This window comes from Solanum lycopersicum, chromosome 4 (assembly GCF_036512215.1).
Source record: "Solanum lycopersicum chromosome 4, SLM_r2.1".
NCBI lineage: Eukaryota > Viridiplantae > Streptophyta > Magnoliopsida > Solanales > Solanaceae > Solanum > Solanum lycopersicum.
In genome coordinates this window covers 213,271-226,281 of record NC_090803.1, presented here as the reverse complement: position 1 = coordinate 226,281, position 13,011 = coordinate 213,271, and positions in this window count along the sequence as shown.

Genomic DNA, 13,011 nt, shown 5'->3' with positions numbered 1-13,011 from the left:
GGCCCAGAAAACCCGTGATGGCCAACCGTATGCATAGACAACGTCTTGACGGACGTCCACCAACAAATTTGGCATTTTTGACGTCGGAATCTCGATCACCTAAAAAATGGTGTGCAATAGCACACGAAAATCGTCAAAATGAGGCGTATGCTCGCTCCGGGGCTCGTTTGACCTTCCAAACGGCCCAGAAAACCCGTGATGGCCAACCGTATGCATAGACAACGTCTTGACGGACGTCCACGAACAAATTTTTCATTTTTGACGTCGGAATCCCGATCACCCAAAAAATGGTGGGCAATAGCACACGAAAATCGTCAAAATGAGGCGTATGCTCGCTCCGGGGCTCGTTTGACCTTCCAAACGGCCCAGAAAACCCGTGATGGCCAACCGTATGCATAGACAACGTCTTGACGGACGTCCACCAACAAATTTGGCATTTTTGACGTCGGAATCTCGATCACCTAAAAAATGGTGTGCAATAGCACACGAAAATCGTCAAAATGAGGCGTTTGCTCGCTCCGCGGCTCGTTTGACCTTCCAAACGGCCCAGAAAACCCGTGATGGCCAACCGTATGCATAAGCAACGTCTTGACGGACGTCCACGAACAAATTTGGCATTTTTGACGTCGGAATCCCGATCACCCAAAAAATGGTGTGCAATAGCACACGAAAATCGTCAAAATGAGGCGTATGCTCGCTCCGGGGCTCGTTTGACCATCCAAACGGCCCATAAAACCCGTGATGGCCAACCGTATGCATAGACAACGTCTTGACGGACGTCCACGAACAAATTTTGCATTTTTGACGTTAGAATCCCGATCACCCAAAAAATGGTGTGCAATAGCACACAAAAATCGTCAAAATGAGGCGTATGCTCGCTCCGGGGCTCGTTTGACCTTCCAAACGGCCCAGAAAACCCGTGATGGCCAACCGTATGCATAGACAACATCTTGACGGACGTCCACGAACAAATTTTGCATTTTTGACGTCGGAATCCCGATCACCCAAAAAATGGTGTGCAATAGCACACGAAAATCGTCAAAATGAGGCGTATGCTCGCTCCGGGGCTCGTTTGACCTTCCAAACGGCCCAGAAAACCCGTGATGGCCAACCGTATGCAAAGAAAATGTCTTGACGGACGTCCACGAACAAATTTGGCATTTTTGACGTCGGAATCCCGATCACCCAAAAAATGGTGTGCAATAACACACGAAAATCGTCAAAATAAGGCGTATGCTCGCTCCGGGGCTCGTTTGACCTTCCAAATGGCCCAGAAAACCCGTGATGGCCAACCGTATGCAAAGACAACGTCTTGACGGACGTCCACGAACAAATTTGGCATTTTTGACGTCGGAATCCCGATCACCCAAAAATGCTGTGCAATAGCACACGAAAATCGTCAAAATGAGGCATATGCTCGCTCCGGGGCTCGTTTGACCTTCCAAACGGCCCAGAAAACCCGTGATGGCCAACCGTATGCATAGACAACGTCTTGACGGACGTCCACGAACAAATTTGGCATTTTTGACGTCGGAATCCCGATCACCAAAAAAATGGTGTGCAATAGCACACGAAAATCGTCAAAATGAGGCGTATGCTCGCTCCGGGGCTCGTTTGACCTTCCAAACGGCCCAGAAAACCCGTGATGGCCAACCGTATGCATAGACAATGTCTTGACGGACGTCCACGAACAAATTTTGCATTTTTGACGTCGGAATCCCGATCACCCAAAAAATGGTGTGCAATAGCACACGAAAATCGTCAAAATGAGGCGTATGCTCGCTCCGGGGCTCGTTTGACCTTCCAAATGGCCTAGAAAACCCGTGATGGCCAACCGTATGCATAGACAACGTCTTGACGGACGTCCACGAACAAATTTGGCATTTTTGACGTCGGAATCCCGATCACCCAAAAAATGGTGTGCAATAGCACAAGAAAATCGTCAAAATGAGGCGTATGCTCGCTCCGGGGCTCGTTTGACCTTCCAAACGGCCCAGATAACCCGTGATGGCCAACCGTATGCATAGACAACGTCTTGACGGACGTCCACGAACAAATTTTGCATTTTTGACGTCGGAATCCCGATCACCCAAAAAATGGTGTGCAATAGCACACGAAAATCGTCAAAATGAGGCGTATGCTCGCTCCGGGGCTCGTTTGACCTTCCAAACGGCCCAGAAAACCCGTGATGGCCAACCGTATGCATAGACAACGTCTTGACGGACGTCCACCAACAAATTTGGCATTTTTGACGTCGGAATCTCGATCACCTAAAAAATGGTGTGCAATAGCACACGAAAATCGTCAAAATGAGGCGTATGCTCGCTCCGGGGCTCGTTTGACCTTCCAAACGGCCCAGAAAACCCGTGATGGCCAACCGTATGCATAGACAACGTCTTGACGGACGTCCACGAACAAATTTTTCATTTTTGACGTCGGAATCCCGATCACCCAAAAAATGGTGTGCAATAGCACACGAAAATCGTCAAAATGAGGCGTATGCTCGCTCCGGGGCTCGTTTGACCTTCCAAACGGCCCATAAAACCCGTGATGGCCAACCGTATGCATAGACAACGTCTTGACGGACGTCCACGAACAAATTTTGCATTTTTGACGTCAGAATCCCGATCACCCAAAAAATGGTGTGCAATAGCACACAAAAATCGTCAAAATGAGGCGTATGCTCGCTCCGGGGCTCGTTTGACCTTCCAAACGGCCCAGAAAACCCGTGATGGCCAACCGTATGCATAGACAACATCTTGACGGACGTCTACGAACAAATTTTGCATTTTTGACGTCGGAATCCCGATCACCCAAAAAATGGTGTGCAATAGCACACGAAAATCGTCAAAATGTGGCGTATGCTCGCTCCGGGGCTCGTTTTACCTTCCAAATGGCCCAGAAAACCCGTGATGGCAAACCGTATGCAAAGACAATGTCTTGACGGACGTCCACGAACAAATTTGGCATTTTTGACGTCGGAATCCCGATCACCCAAAAAATGGTGTGCAATAGCACACGAAAATCGTCAAAATGAGGCGTATGCTCGCTCCGGGGCTCGTTTGACCTTCCAAACGGCCCAGAAAACCCGTGATGGCCAACCGTATGCATAGACAACGTCTTGACGGACGTCCACGAACAAATTTGGCATTTTTGACGTCGGAATCCCGATCACCCAAAAAATGGTGTGCAGTAGCACACGAAAATCGTCAAAATGAGGCGTATGCTCGCTCCAGGGCTCGTTTGACCTTCCAAACGGCCCAGAAAACCCGTGATGGCCAACCGTATGCATAGACAACGTCTTGACGGACGTCCACGAACAAATTTTGCATTTTTGACGTCGGAATCCCGATCACCCAAAAAATGGTGTGCAATAGCACACGAAAATCGTCAAAATGAGGCGTATGCTCGCTCCGGGGCTCGTTTGACCTTCCAAATGGCCTAGAAAACCCGTGATGGCCAACCGTATGCATAGACAACGTCTTGACGGACGTCCACGAACAAATTTGGCATTTTTGACGTCGGAATCCCGATCACCCAAAAAATGGTGTGCAATAGCACAAGAAAATCGTCAAAATGAGGCGTATGCTCGCTCCGGGGCTCGTTTGACCTTCCAAACGGCCCAGATAACCCGTGATGGCCAACCGTATGCATAGACAACGTCTTGACGGACGTCCACGAACAAATTTTGCATTTTTGACGTCAGAATCCCGATCACCCAAAAAATGGTGTGCAATAGCACACGAAAATCGTCAAAATGAGGCGTATGCTCGCTCCGGGGCTCGTTTGACCTTCCAAACGGCCCAGAAAACCCGTGATGGCCAACCGTATGCATAGACAACGTCTTGACGGACGTCCACCAACAAATTTGGCATTTTTGACGTCGGAATCTCGATCACCTAAAAAATGGTGTGCAATAGCACACGAAAATCGTCAAAATGAGGCGTATGCTCGCTCCGGGGCTCGTTTGACCTTCCAAACGGCCCAGAAAACCTGTGATGGCCAACCGTATGCAAAGACAACGTCATGACGGACGTCCACGAACAAATTTGGCATTTTTGACGTCGGAATCCCGATCACCCAAAAAATGGTGTGCAATAACACACGAAAATCGTCAAAATAAGGCGTATGCTCGCTCCGGGGCTCGTTTGACCTTCCAAATGGCCCAGAAAACCCGTGATGGCCAACCGTATGCAAAGACAACGTCTTGACGGACGTCCACGAACAAATTTGGCATTTTTGACGTCGGAATCCCGATCACCCAAAAAATGCTGTGCAATAGCACACGAAAATCGTCAAAATGAGGCATATGCTCGCTCCGGGGCTCGTTTGACCTTCCAAACGGCCCAGAAAACCCGTGATGGCCAACCGTATGCATAGACAACGTCTTGACGGACGTCCACGAACAAATTTGGCATTTTTGACGTCGGAATCCCGATCACCAAAAAAATGGTGTGCAATAGCACACGAAAATCGTCAAAATGAGGCGTATGCTCGCTCCGGGGCTCGTTTGACCTTCCAAACGGCCCAGAAAACCCGTGATGGCCAACCGTATGCATAGACAACGTCTTGACGGACATCCACGAACAAATTTTGCTTTTTTGACGTCGGAATCCCGATCACCCAAAAAATGGTGTGCAATAGCACATGAAAATCGTCAAAATGAGGCGTATGCTCGCTCCGGGGCACGTTTAACATTCCAAATGGCCCAGAAAACCCATGATGGCCAACCGTATGCATAGACAACGTCTTGACGGACGTCCACGAACAAATTTGGCATTTTTGACGTCGGAATCCCGATCACCCAAAAAATGGTGTGCAATAGCACACGAAAATCGTCAAAATGAGGCATATGCTCGCTCCGGGGCTCGTTTGACCTTCCAAACGGCCCAGAAAACCCGTGATGGCCAACCGTATGCATAGACAACGTCTTGACGGACGTCCACGAACAAATTTGGCATTTTTGACGTCGGAATCCCGATCACCAAAAAAATGGTGTGCAATAGCACACGAAAATCGTCAAAATAAGGCGTATGCTCGCTCCGGGGCTCGTTTGACCTTCCAAACGGCCCAGAAAACCCGTGATGGCCAACCGTATGCATAGATAACGTCTTGACGGACGTCAACGAACAAATTTTGCATTTTTGACGTCGAAATCCCGATCACCCAAAAAATGGTGTGCAATAGCACACGAAAATCGTCAAAATGAGGCGTATGCTCGCTCCGGGGATCGTTTGACCTTCCAAACGGCCCAGAAAACCCGTGATGGCCAACCGTATGCATAGACAACGTCTTGACGGACGTCCACGAACAAATTTGGCATTTTTGACGTCGGAATCCCGATCACCCAAAAAGTGGTGTGCAATAGCACACGAAAATCGTCAAAATGAGGCGTATGCTCGCTCTGGGGCTCGTTTGACGTTCCAAATGGCCCAAAAAACCCGTGATGGCCAACCGTATGCATAGACAACGTCTTGACGGACGTCCACGAACAAATTTGGCATTTTTGACGTCGGAATCCCGATCACCCAAAAAGTGGTGTGCAATAGCACACGAAAATCGTCAAAATGAGGCGTATGCTCGCTCCGGGGCTCGTTTGACCTTCCAAACGGCCCAGATAACCCGTGATGGCCAACCGTATGCATAGACAACGTCTTGACGGACGTCCACGAACAAATTTTGCATTTTTGACATCGGAATCCCGATCACCCAAAAAATGGTGTGCAATAGCACACGAAAATCGTCAAAATGAGGCGTATGCTCGCTCCGGGGCTCGTTTGACCTTCCAAACGGCCCAGAAAACCCGTGATGGCCAACCGTATGCATAGACAACGTCTTGACGGACGTCCACGAACAAATTTGGCATTTTTGACGTCGGAATCCCGATCACCCAAAAAATGGTGTGCAATAGCACACGAAAATCGTCAAAATGAGGCGTATGCTCGCTCCAGGGCTCGTTTTACCTTCCAAACGGCCCAGAAAACCCGTGATGGCCAACCGTATGCATAGAAAACGTCTTGACAGACGTCCACGAACAAATTTTGCATTTTTGACGTCGGAATCCCGATCACCCAAAAAATGGTGTGCAATAGCACACGAAAATCATCAAAATGAGGCGTATGCTCGCTCCGGGGCTCGTTTGACCTTCCAAATGGCCCAGAAAACCCGTGATGGCCAACCGTATGCAAAGACAACGTCATGACGGACGTCCACGAACAAATTTGGCATTTTTGACGTCGGAATCCCGATCACCCAAAAAATGCTGTGCAATAGCACACGAAAATCGTCAAAATAAGGCGTATGCTCGCTCCGGGGCTCGTTTGACCTTCCAAACGGCCCAGAAAACCCGTGATGGCCAACCGTATGCATAGATAACGTCTTGACGGACGTCAACGAACAAATTTTGCATTTTTGACGTCGAAATCCCGATCACCCAAAAAATGGTGTGCAATAGCACACGAAAATCGTCAAAATGAGGCGTATGCTCACTCCGGGGCTCGTTTGACCTTCCAAACGGCCCAGAAAACCCATGATGGCCAACCGTATGCATAGACAACGTCTTGACGGACGTCCATGAACAAATTTTGCATTTTTGACGTCGGAATCTCGATCACCCAAAAAATGGTGTGCAATAGCACACGAAAATCGTCAAAATGAGGCGTATGCTCGCTATGGGGCTCGTTTGACCTTCCAAATGGCCCAGAAAACCCGTGATGGCCAACCGTATGCATAGACAACGTCTTGACTGACGTCCACGAACAAATTTGGCATTTTTGACATCGGAATCCCGATCACCCAAAAAATGGTGTGCAATAGCACACGAAAATCGTCAAAATGAGGCGTATGCTCGCTCCGGGGCTCGTTTGACCTTCCAAACGGCCCAGAAAACCCGTGATGGCCAACCGTATGCATAGACAACGTCTTGACGGACGTCCACGAACAAATTTGGCATTTTTGACGTCGGAATCCTGATCACCCAAAAAATGGTGTGCAATAGCACACGAAAATCGTCAAAATGAGGCGTATGCTCGCTCCGGGGCTCGTTTGACCTTCCAAACGGCCCAGATAACCCGTGATGGCCAACCGTATGCATAGACAACGTCTTGACGGACGTCCACGAACAAATTTTGCATTTTTGACGTCGGAATCCCGATCACCCAATAAATGGTGTGCAATAGCACATGAAAATCGTCAAAATGAGGCGTATGCTCGCTCCGGGGCTCGTTTGACCTTCCAAACGGCCCAGAAAACCCGTGATGGCCAACCGTATGCATAGACAACGTCTTGACGGACGTCCACGAACAAATTTGGCATTTTTGACGTCGGAATCCCGATCACCCAAAAAATGGTGTGCAATAGCACACGAAAATCGTCAAAATGAGGCGTATGCTCGCTCCAGGGCTCGTTTTACCTTCCAAACGGCCCAGAAAACCCGTGATGGCCAACCGTATGCATAGACAACGTCTTGACGGACGTCCACGAACAAATTTTGCATTTTTGACGTCGGAATCCCGATCACCCAAAAAATGGTGTGTAATAGCACACGAAAATCGTCAAAATGAGGCGTATGCTCGCTCCGGGGCTCGTTTGACCTTCCAAATGGCCCAGAAAACCCGTGATGGCCAACCGTATGCAAAGACAACGTCATGACGGACGTCCACGAACAAATTTGGCATTTTTGACATCGGAATCCCGATCACCCAAAAAATGGTGTGCAATAGCACACGAAAATCGTCAAAATAAGGCGTATGCTCGCTCCGGGGCTCGTTTGACCTTCCAAACGGCCCAGAAAACCCGTGATGGCCAACCCTATGCATAGACAACGTCTTGACGGACGTCCACGAACAAATTTTGCATTTTTGACGTCGGAATCCCGATCACCCAAAAAATGGTGTGCAATAGCACACGAAAATCGTCAAAATGAGGCGTATGCTCGCTCCGGGGCTCGTTTGACCTTCCAAACGGCCAAGAAAACCCGTGATGGCCAACCGTATGCATAGACAACGTCTTGACGGACGTCCATGAACAAATTTGGCATTTTTGACGTCGGAATCCCGATCACCCTAAAATGGTGTGCAATAGCACACGAAAATCGTCAAAATGAGGCGTATGCTCGCTCCGGGGCTCGTTTGACCTTCTAAACGGCCCAGAAAACCCGTGATGGCCAACCGTATGCATAGACAACGTCTTGACGGACGTCCATGAACAAATTTGGTATTTTTGACGTCGGAATCCCGATCACCCAAAAAATGGTGTGCAATAGCACACAAAAATCGTCAAAATGAGGCATATGCTCGGTCTGGGGCTCGTTTGACCTTCCAAATGGCCCAGAAAACCTGTGATGGCCAACTTTATGCATAGAAAACGTCTTGACGGACGTCCACGATTAAATTTTGCATTTTTGACGTCGGAATCCCGATCACCCAAAAAATGGTGTGCAATAGCACACGAAAATCGTCAAAATGAGGCGTATGCTCGCTCCGGGGCTCGTTTGACCTTCCAAACGGCCCAGAAAACCCGTGATGGCCAACCGTATGCATAGACAACGTCTTGACGGACGTCCACGAACAAATTTTGCATTTTTGACGTCAGAATCCCGATCACCCAAAAAATGGTGTGCAATAGCACACGAAAATCGTCAAAATGAGGCGTATGCTCGCTCCGGGGCTCGTTTGACCTTCCAAACGGCCCAGAAAACCCGTGATGGCCAACCGTATGCATAGACAACGTCTTGACGGACGTCCACGATAAAATTTGGCATTTTTGATGTCGGAATCCCGATCACCCAAAAAATGGTGTGCAATAGCACACGAAAATCGTCAAAATGAGGCGTATGCTCGGTTCAGGGCTCGTTTGACCTTCCAAACGGCCCAGAAAACCCGTGATGGCCAACCGTATGCATAGACAACGTCTTGACGGACGTCCACGAATAAATTTTGCATTTTTGACGTCGGAATCCCTATCACCCAAAAAATGGTGTGCAATAGCACACGAAAATCGTCAAAATGAGGCGTATGCTCGCTCCGGGGCTCGTTTGACCTTTCAAACGGCCCAGAAAACCCGTGATGGCCAACCGTATGCATAGACAACGTCTTGACGGACGTCCACGAACAAATTTGGCATTTTTGACGTCGGAATCCCGATCACCCAAAAAATGGTGTGCAATAGCATACGAAAATCGTCAAAATGAGGCGTATGCTCGCTCCGGGGCTCGTTTGACCTTCCAAACGGCCCAGAAAACCCGTTATGGCCAACCGTATGCATAAACAATGTCTTGACGGACGTCCACGAACAAATTTGGCATTTTTGACGTCGGAATCCCGATGTGCAATAGCACATGAAAATCGTCAAAATGAGGCGTATGCTCGCTCCGGGGCTCGTTTGACCTTCCAAACGGCCCAGAAAACCCGTGATGGCCAACCGTATGCATAGACAACGTCTTGACGGACGTCCACGAACATATTTTGCATTTTTGACGTCGGAATCCCGATCACCCAAAAAAAGGTGTGCAATAGCACACGAAAATCGTCAAAATGAGGCGTATGCTCGCTCCGGGGCTCGTTTGACCTTCCAAACGGCCCAGAAAACCCGTGATGGCCAACCGTATGCATAGACAACGTCTTGACGGACGTCCACAAACAAATTTGGCATTTTTGACGTCGGAATCCCGATCACCCAAAAAATGGTGTGCAATAGCACACGAAAATCGTCAAAATGAGGCGTATGCTCACTCCGGGGCTCTTTTGACCTTCCAAACGGCCCAGAAAACCCGTGATGGCCAACCGTATGCATAGACAACGTCTTGACGGACGTCCACGAAAAATTTTTGCATTTTTGACGTCGGAATCCCGATCACCCAAAAAATGGTGTGCAATAGCACACGAAAATCGTCAAAATGAGGCGTATGCTCGCTCCGGGGCTCGTTTGACCTTCCAAACGGCCCAGAAAACCCGTGATGGCCAACCGTATGCATAGACAACGTCTTGACGGACGTCCACAAACAAATTTGGCATTTTTGACGTCGGAATCCCGATCACCCAAAAAATGGTGTGCAATAGCACACGAAAATCGTCAAAATGAGGCGTATGCTCGCTCCGGGGCTCGTTTGACCTTCCAAACGGCCCAGAAAACCCGTGATGGCCAACCGTATGCATAGACAACGTCTTGACGGACGTCCACGAACAAATTTGGCCTTTTTGACGTCGGAATCCCGATCACCCAAAAAATGGTGTGCAATAGCACACGAAAATCGTCAAAATGAGGCGTATGCTCGCTCCAGGGCTCGTTTGACCTTCCAAACGGCCCAGAAAACCCGTGATGGCCAACCGTATGCATAGACAACGTCTTGACGGACGTCCACGAACAAATTTTGCATTTTTGACGTCGGAATCCCGATCACCCAAAAAATGGTGTGCAATAGCACACAAAAATCGTCAAAATGAGGCGTATGCTCGCTTCGGGGCTCGTTTGACCTTCCAAACGGCCCAGAAAACCCGTGATGGCCAACCGTATGCATAGACAACGTCTTGACGGACGTCCACAAACAAATTTGGCATTTTTGACGTCGGAATCTCGATCACCCAAAAAATGGTGTGCAATAGCACACGAAAATCGTCAAAATGAGGCGTATGCTCGCTCCGGGGCTCGTTTGACCTTCCAAACGGCCCAGAAAACCCTTGATGGCCAACCGTATGCATAGACAACGTATTGACGGACGTCCACGAAAATTTTTTGCATTTTTGACGTCGGAATCCCGATCACCCAAAAAATGGTGTGCAATAGCACACGAAAATCGTCAAAATGAGGCGTATGCTCGCTCCGGGGCTCGTTTGACCTTCCAAACAGCCCAGAAAACCCGTGATGGCCAACCGTATGCATAGACAACGTCTTGACGGACGTCCACGAACAAATTTGGCATTTTTGACGTCGGAATCCCGATCACCCAAAAAATGGTGTGCAATAGCACACGAAAATCGTCAAAATGAGGCGTATGCTCGCTCCGGAGCTCGTTTGACCTTCCAAACGGCCCAGAAAACCCGTGATGGCCAACCGTATGCATAGACAACGTCTTGACGGACGTCCACGAACAAATTTTTCATTTTTGATGTCGGAATCCCGATAACCCAAAAAATGGTGTGCAATAGCACACGAAAATCGTCAAAATGAGGAGTATGCTCGCTCCGGGGCTCGTTTGACCTTCCAAACGGCCCAGAAAACCCGTGATGGCCAACCGTATGCATAGACAACGTCTTGACGGACGTCCACAAACAAATTTGGCATTTTTGACGTCGGAATCCCGATCACCCAAAAAATGGTGTGCAATAGCACACGAAAATCGTCAAAATGAGGCGTATGCTCGCTCCGGGGCTCGTTTGACCTTCCAAACGGCCCAGAAAACCCGTGATGGCCAACCGTATGCATAGACAACGTCTTGACGGACGTCCACGAAAAATTTTTGCATTTTTGACGTCGGAATCCCGATCACCCAAAAAATGGTGTGCAATAGCACACGAAAATCGTCAAAATGAGGCGTATGCTCGCTCCGGGGCTCGTTTGACCTTCCAAACGGCCCAGAAAACCCGTGATGGCCAACCGTATGCATAGACAATGTCTTGACAGACGTCCACCAAAAATTTTGCATTTTTGACGTCTGAATCCCGATCACCCAAAAAATGGTGTGCAATAGCACACGAAAATCGTCAAAATGAGGCGTATGCTCGCTCCGGGGCTCGTTTGACCTTCCAAACGGCCCAGAAAACCCGTGATGGCCAACCGTATGCATAGACAACGTCCTGACGGACGTCCACGAACAAATTTGGCATTTTTGACGTCGGAATCCCGATCACCCAAAAAATGTTGTGTAATAGCACACGAAAATCGTCAAAATGAGGCGTATGCTCACTCCAGGGCTCGTTTGACCTTCCAAACGGCCCAGAAAACCCGTGATGGCCAACCGTATGCATAGACAACGTCTTGACGGACGTCCACGAACAAATTTTGCATTTTTGACGTCGGAATCCCGATCACCCAAAAAATGGTGTGCAATAGCACATGAAAATCGTCAAAATGAGGCGTATGCTCGCTCCGGGGCTCGTTTGACCTTCCAAACGGCCCAGAAAACCCGTGATGGCCAACCGTATGAATAGACAACGTCTTGACGGACGTCCACGAACAAATTTTGCATTTTTGACGTCGGAATCCCGATCACCCAAAAAATGGTGTGCAATAGCACACAAAAATCGTCAAAATGAGGCGTATGCTCGCTCCGGGGCTCGTTTGACCTTCCAAACGGCCCAGAAAACCCGTGATGGCCAACCGTATGCATAGACAATGTCTTGATGGACGTCCACGAACAAATTTGGCATTTTTGACGTCGGAATCCCGATGTGCAATAGCACACGAAAATCGTCAAAATGAGGCGTATGCTCGCTCCGGGGCTCGTTTGACCTTCCAAATGGCCCAGAAAACCCGTGATGGCCAACCGTATTCATAGACAATGTCTTGACGGACGTCCACGAACAAATTTGGCATTTTTGACGTCGGAATCCCGATCACCCAAAAAATGGTATGCAATAGCATCCGAAAATCGTCAAAATGAGGCGTATGCTCGCTCCGGGGCTCATTTGACCTTCCAAACGGCCCAGAAAACCCGTGATTGCCAACCGTATGCATAGACAACGTCTTGACGGACGTCCACGAACAAATTTTGCATTTTTGACGTCGGAATCCCGATCACCCAAAAAATGGTGTGCAATAGCACACGAAAATCGTCAAAATGAGGCGTATGCTCGCTCCGGGGCTCGTTTGACCTTCCAAATGGCCCAGAAAACCCGTGATGGCAAACCGTATGCATAGACAACGTCTTGACGGACGTCCACGAACAAATTTGGCATTTTTGACGTCGGACTCCCGATCACCCAAAAAATGGTGTGCAATAGCACATGAAAATCGTCAAAATGAGGCGTATGCTCGCTCCGGGGCTCGTTTGACCTTCCAAACAGCCCAGAAAAC